The sequence below is a fragment of the Protopterus annectens genome, chromosome 6.part0, assembly GCF_019279795.1.
Source record: "Protopterus annectens isolate FY-2018-M chromosome 6.part0, PAN1.0, whole genome shotgun sequence".
Taxonomy (NCBI): domain Eukaryota; kingdom Metazoa; phylum Chordata; order Ceratodontiformes; family Protopteridae; genus Protopterus; species Protopterus annectens.
In genome coordinates this window covers 1,952,141,454-1,952,169,182 of record NC_056737.1, presented here as the reverse complement: position 1 = coordinate 1,952,169,182, position 27,729 = coordinate 1,952,141,454, and the positions used below count along the sequence as shown (strand labels likewise).

The 27,729-nt window shown below is 42.6% G+C and overlaps 1 protein-coding gene and 1 non-coding gene across 2 annotated transcripts in view; one reads left to right on the top strand and one right to left on the bottom strand.

Moving 5' to 3' along the window:
• Window positions 1-27,729, bottom strand: part of CERKL (ceramide kinase like) — a 1,924,967-nt gene that overhangs the window by 169,799 nt on the left and 1,727,439 nt on the right. The window lies entirely within an intron of this gene.
• LOC122805033 lies at window positions 1,908-2,061 on the top strand. The gene has a single exon (XR_006365270.1). It is a non-coding gene; the product is annotated as a 5.8S ribosomal RNA (ribosomal RNA).

The following is a 27,729-nucleotide window of genomic DNA, read 5'->3' as shown; positions in this document are numbered from 1 at the left end:
ATATGCAACACAATGCCTGATAAACTTCTGTAATAATGGAAAATAAAGACATATATATGGTAAGAAAAAAAGAGCACTCCCCTCAGAGTAAAAGCCAATGATGGTTATGCCCTATGTGGAGAAAGAGGCCATATACATAATTTAATGCTGAATTAGGTTCTCCCAAGTAGAACTTCTTGCAAAAACAAACATCTAGAGGTGTCTCAGGACAACTCATTGAAAGAGCAGTACAAAAAGTCAAAAGTTCCAGGATGTATTTCTAGGAAGTTATCACCAAAAAAGCATATATTCTAGACAACAGATTCAGAAATCAGACAGGAGGTTGACCGGAGAAGCTAAAACATGCTCTGCAATGACTTAAAAAATGAAAGCAGGAAGCAAAAATCCAGATCTGTTATTTGCAGAACACTTACTGAACACCAAAATGTACTTTCCCTACATAAACAGAGGCTCTAAAGATGACTAAACCAGCCCACAGTAAGATAAACACCAAATGGCAAAGGTCTGGACCTTCCACAAGTAGATCATTCAGGAGACACAGAATGCAGCTTTTATGTGCAACTCATTTGGATGCCAATCTCACACTTAAACCACTCAGCGAATTGCTACTACTAACAGTCAGAATGAAATGTAACAAAAACTGGAAAAGTAAACGAAAAAAACAAAACATTAACAAAACTCTCATGATGCAAATGATAGGACAGACTGCATTTCTAGACCTTGCAGTGGGACTGTGAAGGGCCCACACAACTTGCCTTGATTTTTTAGGTGCCTTGACCACCTGATGTCTGCATGGTTAAATAACAGCAACTATATTAAATTTTACAAATAGCTTATGAAAAATGTGTAATATGCTACAAACATGCTGTAAGGTAGAGCTTGTTTAACGAACTTAAGTGCACTGAACTTTGATTAACTTGATAAAATGTTTACCAGCCCAAAGAGTTGAATAAGATGAACTATCACAAGTCTATCATCAGCTAAGGGCTAACTGTTCTTTTAGGAAGAAAGTATGCAAAGGTACCAAAAGTAAAAAAAAATAAACATGATTATATGACACAGGTAATAAACATAAAAACAGACATAATATAAGCCTTGTTTACCACTGATTGGATGGTTTAGTGAAGTCCTCGGATCGGCCCCGCTGGAGTTGGTCATGGCCCTGGTGGTGCGCCAAGAAGACAATCAAACTTAACTAACTAGAGGAAGTAAAAGTCGTAACAAGGTTTCCGTAGGTAAACCTGCGGAAGGATCATTAACGCCGAGGGTCCCGAAATGGCGTCGTCCCCAGGTACCAGGGCTTCTCCTCGCTCTGCTGCCCCGACCCTCCATGCCTCTCTCTCTGACTCCCGTCTCTCCGCGTGCCTGGGTAGAGGCCAGTGCAACCGAGTCCACAGCTCCCGGGGGGAGGGAGGGAGAGGGAGAGTGAGAGCAAGGGGTGGCATCCGTCCTCGCCTCCTGGCAGCAGGAGGGAGGCAGTCTGTCCATGCGGTGGGAGGCACGGGAGCTCCTCCACTGCTATGAGGGGGTGGTGGTGGAGGGTGCGCCCGGCGGTGCGGTCCACCACGTGCACCGGAGGTGTCTGGCTCCCCGTGCATTTGGGGGAGGGTGCCGTCCTGGCAGAAGGGTGGTGGCCTCCCCTCTGGCCATGTGGGGCCACCCCCGGGAGTGGCACACCAGAGTCCTCTCCCCTCAATGTTGGTTGTGGGTACCTGCCAAGGATGCCCCATGCAGGGCTTCGGCTGTGTGGCCGCTCACTGGCAACCGGTGGACTCCCTGCTATCCCATGGTGTGGGGCCAGTAACCCCAGTCTGGGCAGCTGCAATGGCACCCATGAAACCTCACGTGCTCGTCTTGAGGTGCGACGCTGCACAGGCAGTGGTGCCCTGGTGAACGAGAACCAGTAAGAATCTGAGTGGTGGATCAGTCAGCTTATGCGTCGATGAAGAACGCAGCTAGCTGCGAGAACTAATGTGGATTGCAGGACACATTGAACATTGACACTTTGAACACACTTTGTGGCCCTGGGTTACTCCCAGGGCTATGCCTGTCTGAGGGTTGTTGTGCCTTACATCACCCCAGGGGGTGTCCGGCCCCTGCAGAGGGCACAGCCGGGGAGTCAAGGGAGCCCGACGGGAGAGACGCAGATGGAGGAGACGACTCCCCCGCAGTCCTGAGCTGAGGACGGGAGGGAGCAGGCACATGTCCGGCCCACCCCCCAGAGGCTGTCGGTGGTACCGCCACTGGGCTGCCCTCCCGGGGTGGAGCCCGGCACCCACCTGCCTGGTTCCCATGCGCCGGGGCCACATCGGCTGTCCTCCGCCGCCCAGAAGTCCGTGGAGGTTCTGGGAAGGGGAAGAGGATGGCCAGTCATCCGCCCCCTCGAAGCCCCCACCATCTCGCTGCCCTCCACGACCTTGCTCGGAATGCGACCTCAGATCAGACGTGGTGACCCGCTGAATTTAAGCATATTACTAAGCAGAGGAAAAGAAACTAACCATGATTTTCTCAGTAACGGCGAGTGAAGAGGGAAGAGACCAGCGCCGAATCCCTGCCTGGGCGACGGGCATGGGGAAATGTGGCGTTTGGAAGTCCGTTTCCCTGGCACCGCCCAGGGGGCCCAAGTCCTTGTGACTGAGGCTCAGCCTGCAGATGGTGTGAGGCCTGTGGCGGCCCCCAGCGTGTCGGGATCAGGTCTTCCGGAGTCGGGTTGTTTGTGAATGCAGCCCAAAGTGGGTGGTAAACTCCATCTAAGGCTAAACACCGGCACGAGACTGACAGTGGACAAGTACCATAAGGGAAAGTTGAAAAGAACTTTGAAGAGAGAGTTCAAGAGGGCGTGAAACCATTCAGAGGTAAATGGGTGGGGTCCGCGCGGTCCGCCCAGAGGATTTGTAACATATAAATTTTCCATCAGTTGAAAACTGTCATGGACCTGCTGAACTTGCTGTTTATACCAGACAATAAAATGCTGGTTAGTCAGTAATTGGATTGGACTCATCAGCACGGCATGGACTGGGCATCTTAATGCTAGTGCCTGCATTATATTGATTTGACCAGCATGGATCTCTGGCATGGACTGGGAGTTAAAAAAATGCTAGTGCCTGCACTGTATTGATTTGAACAGATAGATGCACTGTTAAAATTTGGAGTCCCTCTATCAGTGACAATGAAGATCATTTTGATGCAAGTAAAAGATAATTTTGATAATTTTAAATAAATTGCTTAAGCATGAGCCTTTGTCTTGTGTCATTTCTTTTCAACTGTATTAACCTCAGAAATTATATAACAGACCATAACACAGACAGCCAACCACAATGAAATGATTCACTAAAAGAATGGTTTATTTGTGGACTTTTACCCAAGTGTATGTTCTTCCTTAGTCCTAACTCTTGTTAAACTGTGCAGTAGGATTTTGCTGATGTTTTCTTGTGAAATCACTGTTTTTACATTTCTATTTGCTGTTGCAGCTATAAGAAATTTTTAACAATATGAAAAATTTAAGATCTTCTGTATCCTATGAATATCCTTTATTCTGTCAGCCAACCTAGACCTCACTAAATATAAGCATCTTTTTTTCAGCATTGACTTAGGCATACTGCATCTAGATATGAGTTTAAGCTATAAGATTCAGACTCAGACTTACAAAATACAGCTCATTGTTTTTAACTCACTAAGCTACATTGACAGCCAAGTTAATTATAATCCTGGAAAAAATCACTCATGGATATGCTTTTGGATTATCAATTTTACTTTCTGCATATCGAAAGTCAACCACCAGTCAAAAAGAACTGAAACTTAGTTACCCAACAAAATATGCATCTGCTTCTAGGTAGGATACAGTTTATGAAAATTTGATGAAAGTATATAAAGATATTAATAGTTACACTACTCAAAAAAACACTAATATTTTTGGAGGTTTGTATTCAAAGCAAGTAGTGGTTGTTACCTATGTAGCCTTAGAACTATTTTGCCTTTTGCTCTACTACCAACCTGTATACAGCTTCACAGAGGCAGAAAGTGAAAGATTAAATGGAACCAGATGTAGGAATTCATGGAAAGGCCTAGTGTAAGCAATACATCTTGAGCTAAAAAGGCCATGCTCCCACAATACGGTATTTTGTGATTCACAGACATGTTAGTTGCAATGAGAAAGGACCCCATCATTGGCTAATTTGCATATTTCTGAATCACTGTTACTACCAAGACATACAAATCATTGCTATTCTTCATGTCATGGTATGTAACTGCAGCAGCTACATAGGGTAACCATAGACATCTCCCCAAAAGTCACAATTACACATTCAAACACAAACACACACCACAGTCCCTGTTCCTATCACAGAGTTGTCCCTTGATCCCTGTTGTAGTTATAGTGCCATTAAGGCACCAGTGTGGTATCCCTGAAGGCTAGTGCCCCCCATTCCTTTACTGATGTTCGTGCCAGTATGGCACAATTGTAATTTCCCCCTGGTAACTAGAGGCTCCTCACCAATCCTGATTCCCATACTATTGTGGTGGGGACAGCCACGCTGATCTACACATCTGAGTAATTTCCTTTATCACTCAACATGTAGATGACTTCCAGACATGGTCCTGGGAGACAGAGAGAGAAAGAGGGAAAGCACATGGCTAATAGCATATGCCTCTCCCTCGGACTGCCTCACTGGCATACTGCAAGGCTACATAGCCAGTCCTACATGGTGTGGCATGTCTTTGTGTTAGTGCACTGTATTAAGGCTGTTTCTGAATTCAGAAAAGTTTTTTGATACCTTTATGAATTCCTCCCAAATGTTTTTTTAAGAAGTTATGATAGGGGACCATCAGGTGCAAGAAGTACCATAAACTGAATATCTAGGCTTTAATATTTCATTTTGACATATAACAAAAAGAACATAAACATTATTTTAATTTAAAGAGCTATCTTTTTTATGCCCATACTGAAGGTTTTTCTGTGAAAAAAGGGAGACTCCTTCCATAGCTTCCAAAATAAAGTGTACTTGGGATAAGATGCTGCACTCATAGCCACCATTCTTATACTGTATTGCCCTGAGCATAATTATATGTATTGGGACCTCTGTAGTGCATGGTTTACCCAAGGCTGATGTGGTTTGGTAATGAGAGTGAAGCCTGAGTGACCAAAAAAACAGATGTAAGTGTACCTGCATTACAAGACCTGATTATTATTTTTTGAAATGATTCAATTACACTTTTTAAAAAAAGAACACTATAAGCTTGATTCCATCTCTGGGTCTAGATCATGCTTTGCTAAGACCATAATCCAGGGGCACCCAGACCCCTTTCCTTCCTCCTCCCAAATATAGTTAGTGATGGTACTCTACCCATATAACTAAGGCTACTGCAGCAACAATCAGTATTATGAACATAGTGCTGTTGTGTAAGATTAACTCACCATAACGGTAGACGTTTGAATGATCATTGCTGCAGTAGCTGCTCCCTCCCATCACCTTCCACCCCCCCCTTTTGATGTGTCTTTTTACGCCATGGTTTGGGCATTTATTTTTTGTTATTCATAGCAATGTCTTTTCAGAGTTCAGCTGCCATCTCTCTGCTGGCAAGAATGCTCTGAAGGACTTTTCATCCAAACTTGTATTTTAGTCTGCTCTTCTTAAACTGATTGAACGTTTGGACATATGAAATGTGCCTTGAAGCCTTGGAAGCTGGTCAGCTGTTATATCTTTGGCAGAATATAACTCATGTAGCTAAGGCTACTGCAGCTGTGATCATTCAAACATCTACTGTTAGGATAAGCTCAACTTCGCCAGCTGTACTTTCTTTTAAATTAGGGAGACATGAATGCACATGTACCTTGTTCTTTTGGTGAGGCTACTTCAATACCATCTTAATGTCACAGAAGTGATTTTAATGATTCTTTTAAACATTTTATATATATATATATATATATATATATATATATATATATAGATATATATATATATATATATATATATATATATATATATATAGATACAGTAGCTATATTTTTCATATGGGACACTAGTATGTGCTATAGGGTAGATTTGTTTTTATAAGTTGCTGACTTTATTTTTTTCACTTTTTTCCCAAATTACATTCTCAGTGATTTTAGTTATTCTGTATGATTCTGGTGCCAGATTGGTTGCCATGGATAATGTTCAATGTACAATGAGCACGTACTGGTAAACAACCAATCACTCTTCATGCTTCTGAATACTAATGTTGTTTCATTGCATAATTCATTTTAGAGTCAGGAGGCATGTTTGTGATAGAAGCCGGAGTTGTGCAGATATGCCAATGCCACTACAAAAAGAAGCCGCATGCAATATGTATCAAATATAAATTTAACATGACTGGATTTCAGTATATCATCTATTAAAAAAGTATAAACAGCAGATACTTTTGTTTTATTTAAAAAAAAAGTTTTTTGTATGAACATACTAACATCATTTATGTGAAGAAAGGCAGACTCCATATTTACAGTAGCAGTTAGGGATGTGTAGCTGCGATGAAATTATGAAAAAAAGGCTGTGGGATATTCTTCCAGGGTCAGTTCTATAATCACATAAGAATTCAGATAACAGGATAGCTGAATATATTATATTCATCTTAAAAGAAACAATACCCCTTTGACTTAAACTCAAAGTGTTTTTCATTGTTTAATAAGGATTCATACCATAAAACCACAATATTAACAGCAATACAGAAACAGACTAGGTAGCTGCAAGAATCAGTAGGGGTGCTAGAAATTGTCAAATGTTTATTTCTGTTACCACAACTGCATTTTTAGGTCTGCTTTTAGCCATCTTTACAGCACTAAGTCAACACACATGGCGGTTAGCAGAGCAAAGCTGAGGTCAAAAAAAGGAAAACAGCAGAGCTATGATTAGTAAGCAAGAAGTGTGCCTGAAAGCTTCTTTTCTTGCCAAAGCATACATAGTGTTAGAAATAACGGCAGCTCTGAGCACAGAGGGGTGTTTCCTATGAAGTGTTCTAGTACCGTTGCATATATTTCTTTGTATTTCTCTGCTGTAGAACATGATATAACTGGATCCAGGTGGGAGAAGGGAAAAAACATCCACAGAAGCTACACAGGAAATAATTTTATACAAGCAAGAGTACAGAAATACTGAGCTAAGTAGGCTGAGATCTGTTTATTTATTTATTTGACATTTGTTGACTGGGAATGTCCAACTGGGTCAGGAACACATTTTCAGCGGAGGCTGAGGGATACAATCTCCAAAAAGTAAAATGATTTGACATAATAAAGTATAGTGATCTTTACATTTACATGTGGTAGTGTAGCTTACAAGTCACAAAGGCACTCCTATTGACATATAGGCAGTTGATAATCATTTATGACAGGAATTTTGCAAGGATTAGAGATATGGGTTAATACAGTTATATTATCGAAATGCAATCCTTTTATGTAGACTTAGTGAACACATTTGAAAAGTAGGTCTACAAGGATTTTTTTTTTGGTAGACTGCAGGTAGACCTTTGGAAAAAGAGATTAAAAGAAAGTAAAGGTTAGCTAATGTGCATTAGTAAGACTAGTAGCTAATTTGAAGAGAGAAGGGGGGAGCTTAATATTTGAGGTTACGACTCAATAAATCAGGGTGCTGTGTCTTTGGGCAGTGAAGAAGGACTGAGAGGAAGGTAGGGTAAAGTAGAACCAAAAAAAAACGGGGAGGAGTGGTGAAGGAGGTAGTATAGAAGAGTTAATAGAGAGGAAGATAGGGAAGGGGTGAGGAAAGGGGGTAGCTAGGTTAAGTGGAGCAGGGGTTGCTAGGTTGTTTTGGAGCAGGGGCAGATGCTTCTATCTTGGAGGTGTTTTTTTTAGAGTGAGTTTAAAATTCTGTGTTTTGTAATTGCTCTGGTGCTGGTTAGTAGGGCATTCCAGAGTTTTGCTACAGAGTAGGAGTATAGACACTGTCCAGCTTTTTTGATTGGTCTGTATAGGATTACTAATTGCTTGTCTTCAGATTGGATTGTTCTGGTGGGTATATAAGTTTGAATGTGTGAGCTGAGTGCTGGGCAGTTATTGGGTTGATATATAACTTTGTGTGCCATATTGATTTATATGTGGTCTAGGAGGTGTGGAAGTTTGAGACAGCTGAGGGTACTGAGGGGTGTGCAGTGGTGTGTGTTATGGGGTGCATTTATAGTGAATTTAGCAATGTTATTATATATTTATTATAGCAGGATTCCAGTTTGTTTTTTAGGGTAGTCTGAATGTTTGTTAGAATGGGAGCACCATAGATAAGAGAGGGGAGCAGGTAAGTAGTAGCCAGAGGGTGGTTTTGGTGGGTGCCAGTATAGCATTCCTAGTTTGCAGTGAGTTTTTTTGATTGCATTGTGAATATGTAGATCAAAGGAAAGCTTATTGTTTATGGTTACTCCTAGTAGTTTGCGTTGGTAAACTTCTTCTAGTTGTGTATTATTTAGTGATATGATCTTGAAGTCGGCTGAGAGATTTTTGGGTGTGAAAAGGAGATGTTTTGTTTTATTTCGGCTCAGCAGGAGCTGTGCATTGTTTAGACAAGTCTTTATGGAAGTGAAGGCAGTTTGGGTTAGATGTAGAAGATGAAGAAGCCATTTTACACATTGTTGTCTGTCTGTTAAGTAACTGTTGAACCATAGTTGAGTAGAAGGAGAAAGACAGAGGGTAGAGAGTTGTTGTAGTAATTCTGGGTGGGAAACATTGTCGAAGGCTTTGGATAGGTCAAGAAATGTTATGGAAGTTAGTAGTTCTTCATTCCTGGCTTTGTTGACTGCATCTGTGAAGGAGAATAATGCAGTAGTTGGACTATATGAAGGTCTGAAGCCATGTTGGGTGTGCGTATGTACATTGCTTTGTAGGGTATGATTAAATAGCGGTTTATGTATACATTTTTCTAATATTTCGATAGGCAAGATAGTATAGCAAAGGGGCAATAATTGGAAAGATCATAGCTTTTACAGCTTTTGTGTAGGGGGGTTATTGTAGATTTTTCCAGAGGGTGGGGATGTAAGATTCTGAGATTATAGGTTCATAGGACAATACTAGGCTGTTGGCCTGGAGGCCCTTATAAGCCTAGCCAAGAATTTTGCCCATGTTCCCTCAAAGTCAGCATCTGTTTCCCCTGTCCATCAGGGACACAGGTGGGATCCCAGGGGTATATTTTCTGTTTCCTATCCAGTCATCCAGGTTCCTCTTAAAGAGGGCTAGAGAGGTACTCTGCTTGACATGGAAAGGTAGTCTATTCCACAGATGGGGGAGTCTTTGGGACACAAATTTATCCAACCAACAAGTTCTATTAATCTCACAGACCAGGTTAAGGCCTTGCGTGTGGGCGTGAGTGGAGTTTGTCTTACGGATATGCAGCAACTCTGTCAAGGCTGGGTCTGAAATAGCCTTGTATGCCAGACTCAAGTCACCTCTGAGCAGTCTGTATGAGACTGAGTAGAGGGACAGGACTTTTAGCCTATCTGTATAGGACAGGTGTTTGAAACCAAGGATTTTCCTGATCAGGAGCCTCTGTGGTCTCAGCAACTGCTGCATGTGCTTGGCAAGGTACATGCCAAAGGGGGCATTGTACTTGATAATGGGTCTGATAAGGGAGGAGTACTCAGATGTTATGGTCTCCTTGTTCCTGGATGAAATACCCTTATTTATGAGGTGGGCCATGTAGAAAGCCTTCCATACAATGGAGGCAATGTGGTGGTCAAAAGTCAGGTTGCTATCAACCTGGGTGCCCAAGTCCCTTACGACTGATTGCATGCTTAGTACATTGTTATTAATGTGGTAATTAGTGGGGATGACATTTTCCTCAAAGGCAATAATGGTGCATTTCTTGGCATTCAGTTTGAAGCCATGCTTCTTGCACCAATCATTAGTTTGTGTGAGGCCCTCCTGGAGGATGTTCACATCACTAGGGGAATTTAAGACAGTGCCCAGCTTGCAGTCATCTGCAAACTTTGTGAGCCACAGACCAGAGTTTTTTGCTTGCACCTCAGAAAAGTATATCCCAAACAGTAGAGGTCCCAAGACCAATCCTTGGGCTACACCACATGTCACGGGTCTACTACTAGAGGCACTTTGACTGAGTGGGTTCTATCAGTGAGCCAGTTAGCTCCCAGTCTAGTAAATATGGGTTCACGCCTAGCTGGCAGAGTTTATCTATTATGTCTGAGTGGGGAATAGTGTCAAAGTCTTTGGCAAAGTCAAGGTAGGCGGTGTGCACCATCTTCTCCTCATCGATGGCTTTGATGGCTGTTTCAAAGACGTTGACCAAGTTTAAGATTGATTGGTTGATGAGTATACTGACTGGATAAGCTATAGAATCGGTGGTGAATTTTAAGCACCCTGGTTGGAGCTTTTCAGCAGAGAGAGAACAAGGTTTTAGTTTGAGGAGTAACCTACCTATGTGGTGAATGGTTACAGATTGGAGCGTAAGATGTTGGTAAGTTGTGGTTGTGACCTATGGGAGATGGGAAGAAGAGGAGGGGTATTTTGTAGTAGTTTGGAAGGGACTGGGGTTGTGCATGAGGTGTGAGTTTGAGGGCTTGTTGGAAGGACTGAGTAAACTGAGTATGCTGTCTATGAAATGTGTGTTAAAAGCTTCTGCTATTTTGGATGGGGTTTTATCGGTGGCAGGGGTAAGGAGCTGAAAAATGTGCAAGATTAGCTGGTGGAAGAAATAGTGCTTCTTATCATTGTTTATCATTTTTTTTTTCTTGGTTATGCAGCTGTTTATACGTTTGGTAATTTGGTTCATTTTTGTTTTTATTTTTTTTTTCCAATCTTGCCAGGCTTTGTCTCTTGTTACTAGAAGGTTTTTGGTGGATTTGGTAAGTCAGAGAGCATGATTAGTTTTTATTCTTTTTGTGCAGAGGAGGGTTAGGTTGTTAAGGGTGTCTAGGAATATTTTGTTGAAGTGGCTGATGGGATCATCTAATGGTAGGGACAGGGATTTTAGTATGGACCAGTTTATAGATTTTAGTATTGAGTTAAACAGGTGATGGTTGAAGTTAGACAAATTATGTGAGGTTTTATAAATGTGTTTTTTTTTTTGGTGTTTTGGCTTATGGTTCTGCTATGTCTGATGATGTAAGAAATGTGATGGAAAAATAGGACTCTTAAATTAGAAACAAGGCATCCTGTAAGTGATGATGCATTGAAAGAACCTTATATGATGCAATAACAAAACTGCTTACAGACCACCACCTTACTACTGAAGCAAGACAATTGTGAAATAGTTTCTAAAAATAGAGAAATGACGTGGCCATTCAGACATCTACATTCTGAAATGTCCACAGGTCTTGAGAAACTGTACTAATATCCAGTACAGAAAATTAAAAACAAATTACTGCTGTAAATTTAAGATGAAAAAAACTGGATTAGACACTGTGAGAGGATTCATAAAAGTCACCACAAAGTATAACACTGCTGTGTATTCTTTGTGTAACCTTTCTGAATGAATACACAGCAAAAAGCAATATGATTTGGCTGATCTCAAATTCAGAAAAGTTACCGCAAGGTGCACACATACTGTGCACTTCTTGTTAACCTTTACAAATCCTCCCAATAACCTCAACACAACATTAAATATGTACTAATACTCAGATAACATGTATAATGGAAATTTCAGAAAAGGATTAAACAGATCTTCATATTGAAATAACTAAAGTTGGAGCAGAGGCGGTGAAACTTTACTAAATTATACCCCACCCAACCTGTCCACGTTCATGATGCACCACTCTTGCAGAACTCTGGACTCTTTTCCTTTAATTTCAGGCAGGCCTTTGTAATCCAATACTCTGTTTTATTCCTACTTCCTTTTCTATTACTTACCCCTGCCCCAACACTGCTAACGACAAGATCTTTGTAGTGTTCACACTTGTAAAGTTATATCTATTTGTCATCATAATCCTCCAGGCCTAAGACTCTTGTCAAGAAATGTTCTTCTCTAGCTTGCTCCATTTCAACACCTTGTAGTAAAGCTCATTTTTAGACCAAAATCAGATGCCTAAGTCTTCCTGGCAACAAATCATATTTCTTATCTGACAGAGGGTCAGGCCCTTAGTTTCACTAAAATGCTGACAAATCCCAGCTGCACTTCATTGTGAGATCACTGTTCACTGACCTGTTTCCACACAGGAAACTTACAATCTGCTTTCACTGCAAGTCTGTCATTTGGAAGGTAACTTTCATAATAGCTCAGAACGGGTATAGGCATGACTTACTTGAACAAATGAAACCCCAGTCTCTCAGCCAAAAGGTACCCATAGTAGCCACCATGAACAAGAGTAATGACCCCCTACTACCTGTGGACCCAGAGCTATAGCAAGGGAGGTTAGTGCCCATGGCAACATAACTATTTGTCACCTCCTCACTCATCTATCATCTATAAGTGATAAATTAATGACAGCTTGTAAACTGACATATTTTTCTGTGTACTGCAGTAGCCTAATAACTCACTGCTATCTTTAAAAGAAAAGAACAGTTTGATAGTTTATGAGTTGTCACTGAGCAGTCATGATTGCGTAATGCTAGCTAGTAAAGTGTCATACTGTTCAGCTCTACATCTCTACATCTACATGTTGGTGCCCAGCTGCCCCTTTCACTCTGTCCTTCCTACAGCTCCTTCTTTCTCTTTTGCTTAGTCCGTATTCCACATATGAGTACTTCTAAGTTACCCAGCTGATATATCTAATGCGATTACATCTAAGTTACCTATTCTCCACATCTCATACATTTATCACATACTCTGTTTACTTTACTCTCTTACTTGGTTGCAAACCAGTGATATATTCACATATCTCTGGTAGATACAAAGGCACTGGTGTTTACAAATGCATCTGGGGTGTTGTCTCCAACAGGTCAGACATCAATCAGAAATCAATCCAGCATCTGAGAAGGAAGGCACTCTTACAGCTTGGCACTGCTCATCTTATGTTAGAGATGAAGTAACTCCTGTGGCACATACTCATTCCATGATTTTAGAGGTTGATCTAACAGAGGTGTAGATCAATGTGTGTATGTACCTTTAAGAAGCTATCCATGTGTGTAAATATTGAGGACATGCGAGCCTGACTGCCATTTTGCAGTAAGCTGTTGAGATGTAAGCACGTATGTATGTAAGGTCTGCCTGTTAATCAGGTTGTTTTTATTTTATGATGCTGCTATCCATCCTGATGTGTTTCTATGCATTAAATAAAGTACAGTTTTGTACCTACCATAAATGTAGATGTTCGAGTGCTAATACAGCTGCAGTAATTACAGATGGGTTCTCTGCCATCAGGCGGGTCCTCGGTCGGCCGAATTCCAAAGTCTAGGTCCGGCGTCGGATGTTGTCGCTTTCTTTCCTGACGTCAGTGCGACAGGGGTATATAAGACACAGCCAATGCCATTTTCTTCAGTCTTTCTTGCCCCAGATGTCAGGTGCCCCCAGAACGAAGACAGTACATAAATTATATATATAATCATGCAATGCAATATAATCCAAAAATCAGTAGTTGCAAGCAAATACACCATAGAAGGATAACCCAATCAGGTTGTATGAGGAGGTGTTAGCCACTAGGCCTTTACCAAGAGGGGAAGGAGGGAGGGAAACCTGTACTGCAGCTGTATTAGCACTTGAACATCTACATTTATGGTAGGTACAAAACTGTACTATGTTCATCGTGCATACAGCTGCAGTAATTACAGATGGGTAGAATCCCAAAGCTACGCACAGGGTGGTAGGCACTAGGTGGAACTGGGAAGAGCCAGAATGCCCTGCAACACAGCAGTGGCAAAGCCTGCTCTAGTTTTGGAGTATAAAGGCAGGTGGTAGTGTTTTGTGAAGGTATGCACAGAACTCCAAGTGGCTGCCTCCAAAATATCTTTGGTAGGGACTCCTCTGAGGAAGGCTGTAGAGGTAGCTGTGGCCCTTGTGGAGTGGGATCTGATGCCTGTAGGAACAGATTTGCCATGAAAGGAGTAACAAAACCATATGCAGTGGCCTATCCATTTTGAAATTGTCTGTTTGGAAATTGGCTTCCCTTGAGCTCCTACAGCATAGGACACAAAGAGTTGTTCTGATTTCCTGAAAGGCTTTGTTCTGTCCAAATAGTAACGTAGCTGTCTATGGATGTCTAAGGAAAGTAGCAGCCTTTCCCCTTTGTTTTGAGGATTGGGGTAAAAGGTAGGTAAGTGTATGGCCTGATTTAAAGCTACCCTGGATACTACCTTAGGCATAAATGACGGGTTGGTTCGTAGGGAAACCCTGTCCTGATGGAAGATGAGAAAGGGCTGCACAGCCATGAGGGCTTGTAGTTCCAAAACCCTACGAGCTGAGGTAATGGCCAGAAGGAAAGCTGTTTTCCAGGACAAATATTGCAAATCTGTTGAGGCAGCTGTTTCAAAGGGAGGCAAAGTTAATTTTTCTAGAATGTAATTAAGATCCCAGGCTGGTATTGGTTGTTTCCTTGGAGGTCTTATATTCTTAGCCCCTCTGAGGAACTGTCTTAAGAGTGGGTGAGAGAATAAGGGTGGATCAGTGTTGTATTCTGCAGAAATGGCTGAGGCATGAATTTTGATGGAGGAAAATGAAAGTCCACTGTTCAACAGCTCAGCTAGATACTGTAATATCTGAGGCAAATTCAGTTTTCTAGGATCCTGGCCTTTTTCTCATTCCAAGCGCAAAACCGTTTCCATTTTGCGGAGTAAGCCTTTCTAGTAGATGGCCTTCTGGCCTCCAAAATGACATCCTGCACCTCTTTGGAGAGTAGGGTCTGTTGTGGTGTTAAGGAATTTTCCATGCAGCCAGATTGAGTGTTTTCAGCTGACTGTGAAGAGTTTTGTAGCTGTGCTGAGTCAGTAGAAGAGGCATTAGAGGTAGGGTCCAGGGAGGAGTATGTGTTAGGCTCCTCAGGAGTGGGTACCAGTGTTGTCTTGGCCAGTCTGGAGCAATCAGTATCATCTTCGGTCTGTCTGCTCTTGCTTTCAAGAGCACCTTGGGCAGAAGAGGCAAAGGTGGGAAGGCGTAAACTGTCTGTGCTGCCCAACTGAAAGAAAGGGCGCCCACTCTCCAGGCCTTTGGATGGAAGGTCCTTGAGCAGAACTTTGTCAATTGATGATTCCTGTGGGAGGCAAAGAGATCTATGTCTGGCCTTCCACACGCTTGGATTATCTTTGTAAACACTTGAGGATGCAACTTCCATTCATGTGGGTCTGTCATATTTCTGCTTAGATTGTCTGCCAGCGTGTTTTCCAATCCTGGCAGGTACTGTGCTTGAAGTTCGATTTGCCATTCCAGAGCCAAGTTCCAAAGTGGCATGGCTAGCCTGCACAGGGGGTATGAATGTGTTCCTCCTTGTTTGTTTATGTACCACATTACTGTGGTGTTATCTGTTCTTATCAATAATTGCCCTGGATGCAGGAGGTCCTTGAAAGCTGTAATTGCATTTATCACTGCTAGCATTTCCTTTTGATTGATGTGAAGGTGCTTTTCCTTTTGGGACCATTTGCCCTGAATGCACCTGTCTGTCATGTGTGCCCCCCAGGCATAGTCTGAGGCGTCTGTTGTGATGACTTGATTTGCTTGAGGCTTGCAGAATGATAGACCTGTGTTTGTTTGGCATGCTTGGGTCCACCATAGAAATTCCTCTTGCAAATATGGGATTATTGGTATTATTGTTTCCAAACTGTGGCTGTGTTGAGACCATAGGTTCTTTAGGTACCATTGAAGTTTCCTCATATGCAACTTTGCACATGGGATTAGAAGAATGCAAGATGCCATGAAGCCCAGAGCCTGCAGGATTTTCCTTGCAGTTAGCCTGGTACAATTTGCTAGTATTTTGAAGTACTTTGTTAGTTGCCCCTGTTTTTCTGGCGTAAGATAGGCCATCTGGGTGTTTGTGTCCAAGTTGGCACCCATAAGCAAGGTAACAAGGAGGTCCAAGTACGCCAGGAGTATACACCAACAGTTTTCAGCTACAAATGCTCATGCCCATCCACTAATACAAAAAACGATAGAACGATACTCCAAAACTACTTTATTGAGGAACCACAGATGACCCAGGTCCTCCTTGTTACCTTGCTTATTAGTTTGGTGCAAGTTGGCACCCATGAAAGTTATTTTCTGAGATGGTGTTAGCCTGGATTTCTCTTTGTTGACTGTGTATCCCAGAGAATTCAATAACCGTGTTACATAAGCCAGATGTTCCAGAAGTATGTGTTTGCTGTCCGCTTGGATCAGGCAATCGTCCAAATAAGGGTAAATTTGTATCCCTTGAAGTCTGCAGTACGCAATTACTGATGCCAGGCATTTCGTGAATACTCTGGGTGCAGCAGAAAAGCCAAAGGGCAATGCAGAGAATTGATAGTGGATTGAACCTGCAAGAAATCTGAGGTATCTTCTGCAGCTTTGTCTGATTGGGACATGCAGGTATGCCTCCTTGAGGTCCAATGTTACCAGCCAAAACTCCTTGCCCAGCATGGGAAGAAGCTGCTGTAAGGTGAGCATCTTGAATTTTGGTACGAGTAGAAATGTGTTTAGGATGGATAAGTCCAAAATGGGTCTCCAGTCGGTTCCTTTCCTTGGTACCAGGAATAGTCTGGAATAAAAACCTTGACCTTGTTCGTGAGTAGGTACCTCTTGAATAGCTTTCATGTCCATGAGCTTTGAAATTTGTATTTGAGCCTCTGCCCTTTGATTGTGTGGCAGGTTCGGCATGCCTGTCACTTTGGAAGAGTGTGAAAATGAAATCTGTAGCCTCTGTTTATAATGTCCAGGATCCATTTGTCTGTTGTGATAATATGCCAATTTCTTGTAAATAATGCCAGCTTTCCTCCCAAGGGTGCTGCCAGCTGAGACTTGCTTGGCAGGAAAAGGGGAAAGTCATTGGGTTTGTTTCCTGTATTGTTGTGCACTGTCTTCGCCACCTCTTGGTGCTGGAGTTTGCCATTGTCTGCCTCTATATGATCCTTGAGATTCTCCTCTGCCCCTTGTGCGCCTGTATCTACCTCTTTGGGACTTGTCCGTGGCTGGAAAGGACCAGTTTTTTGAAGGCCAATTTCTGCTAAAACGTGGTGGTTGAACCTGTAGAAAAGCTTTGACAGTTTGCATAGATTTAGCTTTTTCTTCCATTTTCCATAGTATCTCCTCAGCATTAGTACCAAATAATACATCCTTTTGTAAAGGAGCATCTAGTAGTTTAGCTTTAACATGATCAGGCAAGGTTTGTTCCCTAAGCCAGGCATGTCTATGAATGACTGATCCTGTAACAGCAGCTCTACCTGAGGCCTCTAGAGCATCATAGCCACATTGTAAGGTGTGCTTACCCACTTGTTCTGCACTATGCATCATATCCTGCAACTCCTTCAGATCTGGTTGTTCAGGTTGTGACATTTTATTCCTTAATTGTGATAACAGAAACTGCTGATATTTAAGCATATGGAACTGACAATTTAAGGCCCTCATGGGTAGGGTGGCCGAGGTATATACCTTTTTCCCCACCTTTCTAAGGATCTAGACTCTCTTTCGGAAGGTAGTGGATTCTTAGCAGTAGAGGCCTTCATTCCCTTGGGGCCCTGAGAAATGGTTTCAGGGTCAGCATTATGGCTTTTGTAAAGAAATTGGTGAGAGTTAGGAACTCTGTAGTACCTATCAGGCTTGACTGGGGCAGGAGGCAGGGAATCCGGATTAAGGCAAGCCTCCAAGTAAACATCATCAAGTATGTCCAAGACAGGAGGTATCACCAGAGGTCTGTGCTGAGGTAGCAAAAGAAATTCCCTAAGTCTTTTCTTGGAATCAGAGAAGCCTTGGCCTTCCCAATGGAAGTGTTCCCTCAAGGTATGCAAGGTTTCCCCAAAAGAAAAATCCTCTGGGGGAGATACAGAAGGAATGGACTGCTCTGCATCAGAATCTTCAAAAGGGGAGTACGAGTGTTCCTCAGAATGTTCTGAAATAATGGAGCCCTGGTCAGAAGAGGGAGAATCTTCCTCCACTCTGGATCTCTTGTCCGGAGGGTGTTGGGAACCCCTGATAAGAGTAATTAAATCCTCAGCCATTTTTAGCATCTGCTTTTTAGGCATGGGGCCTGGAGATGGGCCCTGTGCAACAGGCCTCTTGGGATGCATGGCTGATTTGGACATAGTAAAGGCCTTTATGGAAAAGGAAGATGAGGGTCTAAAGACACCATGGGTGGAAGTGGACCTGTCCACATTAGGAGGCTCAACACTCACAGTGGCTTCGGTAGCTGTAGTCTGGGTATGGGCCGAGGCACCTGCGGTCTCGGTTACAGAAGACACCGCCAGAGAAGTGTCATCGGTAGTCAGGGGCTGCGTAGGCGCCTCGCTGAGAACCGGACCACGTGTAGCCGGTTTTGGCGTGGTGCTGGTGGAGACCGCGGACCTCACGTGTCGGTCTTTGTCCTTGCATTTTTTGGACAAAACGGCAGTCGGAGTCTCCGACGACATTTTATAATCAAAAGCTTTACCAAAAAAGTGCTGGGCGAACTCCGCCCGACGCTTAATAGTGCGTTTATTGAAAGTAGCGCCGGCGACAGCCCGAGACGTCGTGGTCTGGGCCTAAACAAGGTATGCAGAGGGAATGGAAATCCTTATGCGGTATTTGCTTCCCACAAGAAATACAATTGTTAACTTTGTCTGACATCGGTCTGAGGCAAGAAAAGTTTCCCCAACGGGGTACTTAGCTTTAAAGAAGACTTTGGTTTCCAAATTTTTGTAATTTCAGGAGCTGGCCGACCGGCACTTGCAAACTGCTTCTGCTTCGGGCACCGCGTGGCAAAAAAGACTGAAGAAAATGGCGTCAGCTGTGTCTTATATACCCCTGTCGCACTGACGTCAGGAAAGAAAGCGACAACAACCGACGCCAGACCTAGACTTTGGAATTCGGCCGACCGAGGACCCGCCTGACGGCAGAGAACCCATCTGTAATTACTGCAGCTGTATGCACGATGAACATCTGATGTGTTTCTATGCATTAAATAATCTAAACAAACAACCCTGCCTGCTTGTGATGTGTTAGACAGGGACGAGCCATATTGTGTCAGAAGTGGCATGTCTAAAAGGACATGGTGTCAGAAGTGACATGTCTAAAGGGGCATGAAGTTAGAAGAAGAATGGCCAAAAAAATTTGTTGCCAGAAAGAGCTGCAATTTCTTCCACTTAGGTCCAAGAGGCACCCAGTTGGCACTGGAGAAATATAAAGGAGTGAATGATCCCAACTGCACACATAATTCGATAAACAGGTCAGAAATTAATTTCAGATATTAAAACTTGCTTAAAAACTATTTCTTCACAAAATATAAAACAAGGCATACAGAACACTCTAAACAATATTCAAATAAGCTGATAAGTCTGATATTGATAAAAATATTGGAATTACTATGGAAATGTCTGAATTGCATAAAACGAACAAAATAAGAGAAACAGATTGCATTTTCGCAAAGTACATATTTTTCGCATCAATTAAAAATATCCAAGTTTCAGAAGCATATAAAGTGTCTGCATGTTTGTGGAGTATCACAGAAAAGTTATTTTGCAAGATACAGCCATTACAGAGCATATTTCACAAAGTAAAGCATTTCGAAGAGTTTATTGTGCATTTGAATATTTCAAGCACAGAGCAGTTTGTATGTACATAATTACAAGGGCCATGTTTTTCAGTGTGTCTGTGCATAGTTTGTGGACATGGCAGATGAATTTTGAAAACCCAGTGCACTTGCGTTTGACAATAATATTGTACAGAACTGGAGAATGTTTGAGCAACAGTATGACATTTTCATGCAAGCTGTATTTTCTGAAGAAGATGACTGTACAAAGGCATTTATTCTACTTCATTTAACTGGGTCATAAAGCCAAAGAAAGGGAGTGTTCATTTGTGTATGCACCTGTTTTCTATACAGGGAAAGGGGAAGACCATCATACTGTTGTACAGCCTGATTCAATCGAGGACCCTGAGTGCTTAAATTTTAAATTTAAAGAAATGTGCAACCCCCAGATAAACATTACAATTGAAATGCACTTATTTTATATAAGGAATCAAAAGCCTGGCAGACTTATTTATTTAAGGGATGAGTTGTTTAAAGACAGACTTGTGTGTGGCATTAAAGATGATGCTGTAAGAACGATTTTGCTTTGTGACAGTGATTTAACTTTGAATAAGGCTATTGAGATTTGTGAGATATATGTGCTCACAGAACAAACACACAAATATGCTTACGAATTAGAATAGCTCTAGAAGGCACAGTGACAAAACTCATGTTGATAGTATGCAGCACATGGTTAAAATAAAAAGGCCCAGGTACATGGCAGCGACTGCAGCCCCAGCAGCACTCACTGGTAAACCCCAGAGCTTTCCAGCTAATTCCAGAATTCACACAGTCTCAGTGAACTATAAGAGTGAGTCAGCAAACTCAAAGCATGGGCCCCCTCCCACTTTCATTGCAAGCTGTTGTAATTGTGGTGGATATCATGAATCAGAAAGGGATAGATATTTAGCTTTTGGTCAGCAGTGCCACAAATGCAATAAATGGAATCATTTCAAAAGTTTTTGTAAATAAAAAGGCCCACATTCTTTCATTAAAAGGGAACACTTTTAGAAACAAGTTGATCAATTAGAAAGGTCCAAGCCTACTCTTTATGTTGATGGTGTGTCAGTGCTTTATGAAACAGTCAATCCAGTAGATTTAAGGGCAAAGAATGAATTGTTTTGTACTGTTTGGATAAATGGCAAACCCATAGAGCTCAAAGTTGACACAGGTTCCAAGTGCAATATTTTGTCAGCAGAAACATTTGCTAGTGGGTGCCATGGTGAAAGGCTTGATTTGGCAAAGTGTGCAAGCTTGTTGCTTATGGAGGTGAAGAAATTCAAACTGAAGGCTCAGTAGTGCTTTCATGTTACTCTGCCGGGAGAAGTTATGACTTGTTATTTTATGTGGTCAAGAGGCATGCCCAGTCATTATTAGGGCTCAGAGACAGTTTGAAAATGGGACTGTTTTCATTTAAAAAGGAAGTCCATCATGTTAGCTTGAAAGACCACGACTCTAATTTTGCCCAGTATATTTTTTCTACCTATGCTGATCTTTTCGAAGACAAACTAGGGAAATGTCCAGTTGTGTACTCCATGAAGTTAGATCCAGGTGTCAGTCCAGTTAACAGGCCAACTCGAAAAGTTCCAATAGCCATGCGGGACAGAGTCAAAGCTGAGCTAGATAAAATGGTGCCACAAGGTGTGATTTGTCCAGTTGCAGAACAAACTCAATGGGTATCTTCCATGCCGGTAGCTCATAAGAAAAGCTCAGCTGACATCAGAATATGTATTGAGCCATGAAATTTGAACAAAGCACTAAAAAGACCTCATCATCCAATGTGTATAGTCAAAGAGGTCGCTGCTCTTATGCCAAATGTCACTGTTTTTTCTGTCTTAGATGCAAAGAGTTAATTTTTGGCAAATTCAACTTGACAAGAATTAGTCATTGCTTACAACATTCAGTACTCCTTTTGGCAGGTACAGATTTTTGAGATAAATTCTTCAAGTGAAGTCTTTCAACATGCAATGGAGCAACTTTTTCTGGGTATACTTGTGCCATTATAGTAGATGACATGCTAGTAAGAGGTAATGGTGAAGCTGAGCAGGACAGAAACCTCAGAAAAGTTCTGGAAAGAGCACATCAAGTGAATCTTAAGCTCAATCCACAGAAATGCACATTCAGGCTACAAGAGGTTACTTATGTTGGTCATTTATTTACCAGTTCAGGCCTAAGACCAGACCCTTCCAAACAAACAGCCATTCTCAAGACACCAGCTCCAGACAATGTTCAAGCCCTGCAATGTTTTCGTGGCATGGTTAACTATCTAGGCAAGTTCATTCCAGACTTAAGCCAACTTTCAGCACACTTAGAGAACTAGCACGTAACGCTGTATCGTGGTCTTGGTTAGAGCAACACCAAAGAGCAGTTGATGTCCTGAAACAAAGAATTGCTAGTCCACCAACTCTCAGATGCTACGATGTTCACAAGCCAGTTAGTTTTTCATGTGATGCTTTGAAATTTGGTCTAGGTGCAGTCATTCTACAAGAGTGTCACCTTGTTGCCTATACATCGAAAACTCTTACCCAAACTGAAATGCAGTATGCCCATATCAAAAAAGAGCATTTGGCAATTGCGTTTGCATGTTCAAAGTTCTACGATTATGCTCACAGTAGACCTATCCAGATCAAAACAGACCACCAACCTCTAGTCACTATCTTAAGAAAGCCTATGCATTCAGCTCCAGCCAGACTGCAATGAATGATGCTAAGATTGCAAAAGTATAATTTCGCTCTTGTCTAAAAGAAAGGCAAACTTCTTTATCTTGCTGACACATTGTCCAGATCACCCAGAAACACCACAGAACAGCATGAGAGTGAGACACTTGATTTTGAAGTCATGGAATTGAGAATTTTTTCTTCTGCATGTCTTGATGAGCTGAGAGAGATCACACAGCCACAGATTCAGTTTTACAAAGGCTCCACCACTTTATCAAGCAAGGATGGCTGTCAGAGTAATCTAGCTTACCTCAAGAAGTGCAACCTTATTTTCCATGCAGAGATGAGATTTTGTCTGACAAAGCTATCATTATGAAAAGTCCAAAAGTAATTGTTCCAATGTCATTGCAACAAGAGTACATTGCTATCTTGCATAGTGGTCATCCAGGAACAGACTCTACTAAAAGAAGGGTGAGATGTCTAGTATTTTGGCCTTCTATGTGAGAAGATATTAAGAGAGTACTTTTATCTTTTCCCTGTGTAATAGTACAAAGCCACATCAACAGAAAGAATGACTTCAGCTAAACCAGATTCCTGAACTACTTTGGTCAACAGTAGTCACTGACATTTTCAAGTGGAATGATCACATTACATTACTTGGTGTTAATAGACTCTTACTCCAATTGGTTCAATATTGACCTACTTCCTAACCTAGCATCCAGTACTGTTATTACTAAGATGAAGCATCATTTTGCAGTCCATGGTAGTCCACACAAAGTTATTTCTGAAAATGGCATGCAGTTTATAAGCCAACAGTTCAAAAGATTTGCCAAACAATGGGACTTTACTCATGATACGAGTAGCCCAGAGTACCCACAGTCAAATGGTTTGGCAGAAAGTGCAGTTCAAAGTGCAAAACAGTTAGTAGAAAAGTCAAAATGAGACAATAGTGATGTTTTCTGGATCTCTTGAATCTCAGAAATGTTCCTAGTGATAAACATCTTGGTTCACCTGCTCAGAGACTTCTGTCAAGACAAACCAGAACCACATTACCAATCAGTAGTTGATTGTTGGTTCCATGTGTCAAGAACAACAGGTCAGTAAAAAACAATCTGTTGAAGAAGCATTTAACCCAGAAGTCCTACTATGATGAGACCAGCAAACCACTCAATGCATTATGAGAAGAAGTGGTAAGGATGCCAACAACCAAAGGTTATGATCAGATTGGAGTTGTGAATAATATTTGCTCAGAGCCAAGATCTTACATTGTGGAATAACAAGGAGCAGAGTTTAGGTGGAATTGGAAACATTTGATGCCAGTGTCTGAGCCTTTACTACATCATATAGCCTGTGAGAAAGACTGTTTATCTCAGAGTGAGTTGTCTGATGTTCCAATTCCAGAGGAAATTCCAGAGAATATTCCCATTCCTGTGATGAATCCAGAAGTTCCAGATTCAATTTGTTCACTGAAGGCTGTCCCTGTTGCTAAATTCAGTTCACATTGTTATGATATGAGATCTGGTCATATCTCCAGACCATATTATAGAAACACGGCAACTTGGACATGAAAATTGTGCTTGTTTTGAATGTCTATAATGCATGCCTAACTCTAATGTTGTTTTTAAATAAGGGCAGTATTTTTAAGTGTGAGGATGTAGATCAATGTGTGTGTGTGTGTGTGTGTGTGTATGTACCTTTAAGAAGCTATCTAAGGGCCAGCACAAGTGTATAAATACTGAAAGCGTGCAAGCCTGAGTGCCATTTTGTAGTAAGCTGTTGAGATGTAAGCATGTATGTGTGTATGTATGTATGTATGCAAGGTCTGTCTGTTAATCAGTTTGTTTATATTTTATGATGCTGCTATCCAAACTGATGTGTTTCTATGTATTAAAGCATCTAAACAAACTACCCCACCTGCTTGTCATCTATGTTAGAGAGGGACGAGCAACAACAGGTAACACCCAACTCACATGACAGCACATCTACTGTACATGGCAGGCTTGATTAAAAATAGCCTGACCTGAAGACACCCAAGAGTGCATCTACAATATATGTCTCATTGTCTTCAGATTTTATTAGGCATTTATCTGGTGCATCACAAACAAGGAAGCCATCTACTACCTGCTCTTATAATGAATTCATACACAACTCCATGCTTGCATGATACAGGATCATTTTGTACTTGCTCTTCCAAATATAGGGCAGGATTCACGAAGGCTTGCACGGAGTCTAAGAGTAGTGTAAGACTCCATGCAGCCCTCGCGATCCAGGAACAGCCCGAAATTCCGTGTAAGAGACCAGCTAAAACGTCTCTTACACGGACTGGGCGTGGATATGCTAATCACCTCACTTGCAGCCGAAAGGCATGCAAATGAGGTAGATTAGCGATCCACGAAGCCCAAACCAGCCCGTGTAAGAGCCGTGTTAGCTGCAGAAATGTACTCAGTTGACAACTGAGTACGTTTCTGCAAATAACACAATGGAGCCATGTCAGCTCCAAATAAAGGGTGCATATGTGTCAGGCAGCATGCCAATGGCCAAATATGTGGCCATTGGCAAGGTACCCCGATGCAAATATGAGAAATAAATATATTTTTTTGATGTTTAAACGCAGCGCAGCCCTGCGCAAACGGGCTGCACTATATAAAACATAAAAATGAAGGTTATAAACCCACAAATGTGGGTTTTATGCAATACATGGATTTACAATGCAGGGACCAGCAGACCAAAAACAACATGGCCACCGTTTAGTGGTTGCTAAGGGGGGAAGCTGAGTCTAAGACATGTAACTAAGCATTAGTAGGCAATCTGATGTAAATGAGTGTTAGGATACTGAATCCCACTGTCACATAGCAAATGAGCACATTCTGAGTAGTGTAAGAGTTACATAAGGGGAGGAACAGAGTAGGAGATAGGTGACATCACAGGGGGGAATGGCAGAAAGAAATGCAGTTCATTGGAGGTCAGTGTTACATGACAGATGTCAGACACATATCATGGAAAGAGGAGTGCCACAAGATAAGCATGGGAAAGTCAAGAAATGGAAGGTGTACACTGTTGCTTACACCAAAGTTTCTTGCTGGGTGCATGCATGTGTGCGCACCATGAGGCGTGAGTAGGGCAGTGTGTGCGCGTGTAAGGCAGACTGAGCATGTGGGAGCCTGTTGGCAGACTTGTAAGACTGTTTGCACTGGTGTGCATGTTTTAACCTGAATAAGAAGATTCTAAACCGTGTAAGCATGTGTGCGCGTGTGTAAGCCACTGTGAGCGTGTTTCTGCTGGTATGCGCGTTGCTCCCCCCTGAGGAAACAGAAAGGAAAAAGGAAGCAACAGAATTAGTAGGAAGCTAGCAGGGAATACTGCTGGAGCTAGCAGGTGAAAACAATTAGAAGCAGGCAATTACACAGGCAGAATAGTAGCCCAGCCAAGCACTTAAAACTCTGCAAACAGCAGTGCAGGATGTTTCTCTCAAGAGACACTGCAAGACAGGAGTAAGCTATTAGAAGTGAAAACTGAAAAAGCTGAACTCAGAGCAGAAATGCTAGGGGCTGCCATAGCTGTCATAAGGAGACATAGGCGACTTGCTGAGGGTGGTGACAATGCAAATGGTGCCAGACAACCCACAGTGAGGAGACGGAGAAGAGTGTACAGGCCCAGGGTCACCTACCACGGGTTACATGAGCTGGAGATAGTGGAGCGCTATAGAGTGGACAGAGACCTCCTGCAGCAAATTGTCGAGCTGTGCAGGCCACGCCTCACACACAGAACCAACAGAGGGGAACCCATCCCAGTGGAAACCAAGGTATGTGTTGGCCTAAGAATACTAGCAACAGGTACCTTCCAGAGACCAACTGGTGATATGATGGGGATATCACAGGCATCAGCCTCCAGGGTACTGCACCAGTTCCTGGATGCCATGTCAGCACATGTCGGTGATCATGTATATTTCCCCAATGCCCGTGAGGTATTGGCCAGCAATATGCATCTCTTCCAGCAAATAGCGGAATACCCTGAGGTAGTGGGTGCAATAGACTGCACGCACATATGCATCAAAGCACCAGCCGGTGAGCGGGGTAGGGCCTACATAAACCGCAAGGGCTTCCTCCATCAACTGCCAGGTCATGTGTGATGCCCAGGGCATAATAATGAATGTGTGTGCTGGCTGCCCTGGGAGCTACCATGATTCCCATATCTGGCATTTGACGCAGCTGTACCAGACATTTGCCAATGGGGACATCCCACATGGACACCTAGTGGGGATGCAGGTTATGCACTGGAGCCGTGGCTGATGACACCCATCAGAAATGCACACACACCTGAACAGGAACGCCATAATGAGGCACACGCACAAACACGTAATGTAATAGAGCGTGTGTTTGGGCTGCTCAAGTCATGGTTCCGGTGTCTGGACACATCTGGTGGAGCCTTGCAGTACTCACCAACTACATGTACCCAAATTGTCATGGTATGTGCTATGCTACATAATATGATCTTGCGAAAACAGCTGCAGCAGGACCAGCATAGGGCCGGGCCAAACAGCCCTGCACCATTGCCAAGGCCATCACAGGCAGAGCGTGACTCGGAGGAGGAACAACCTGAGCCTGCCCCAGTAGGCAGAAGGAGGCGTGCCCAGTATGCCCTGGCCTTGGCAAAGAGGCAACGCATAGCACATACACTGGCTCAGTAGGAACCCTGGGAATGATACCCCTCTCTGACTCACTCATATAATAACAGGGATGCCTAAAATGACATAACCTGCTCTCAAACATGTACAGGGAGTGTAGTATGTGCATCCGACAGAGGCAGCCCTGCAGCACCACCTGAGGCATGAATGCCATGTGTTAAGCAATGTAACACCATGTAGTATATGCAAACTTGATGACCCTGACTAACATCCTACCCTCACCAAGCATGATGCCACAATATGATGATGAGATGATCAATTGCAATAATTGGCTGAAGTATTGCTGTTAGTCAAAGGGGATCCAATGTGTGCCAGCCTGGGATGACATGCTGAGCATGACATGATGCTCCACCTGCTAGGGGTGGCGTGCACCTATCAGTCCTGGCCTTATGGATACTGGCAAAGGCTGTTGTTACCCACAGCGTGCCTTGAATAGGTAAGGCTCAAAACACAAACCCACCTCCATAGGTATCACAAGGGATAAGAACCTAGATGTAATGCTACCCAATGCCAGAAGTCTAAACAGCAAGATGCATGCAGTCTAAACTCCCACAGTATGGAGAATGTTGATATCTGTCCTGTAACAGAAAACTGGGTCAAGGCTCACAACAGCACCCTAACACTACCAGGTTACACCTCATACTGTGCTGTACAGCCTCAAAACATGGAACAAGCTACAAAAGGAGGGTGACTAGCAATAATTGTCAAGGATAACCACACCCCATGTTGGTACCACAACAAGAAGCAGCATGGACTAGCCATGGTCAAGTAACAGTGGCTAAAACTGCCTCCCAGTTTATAGCCTGC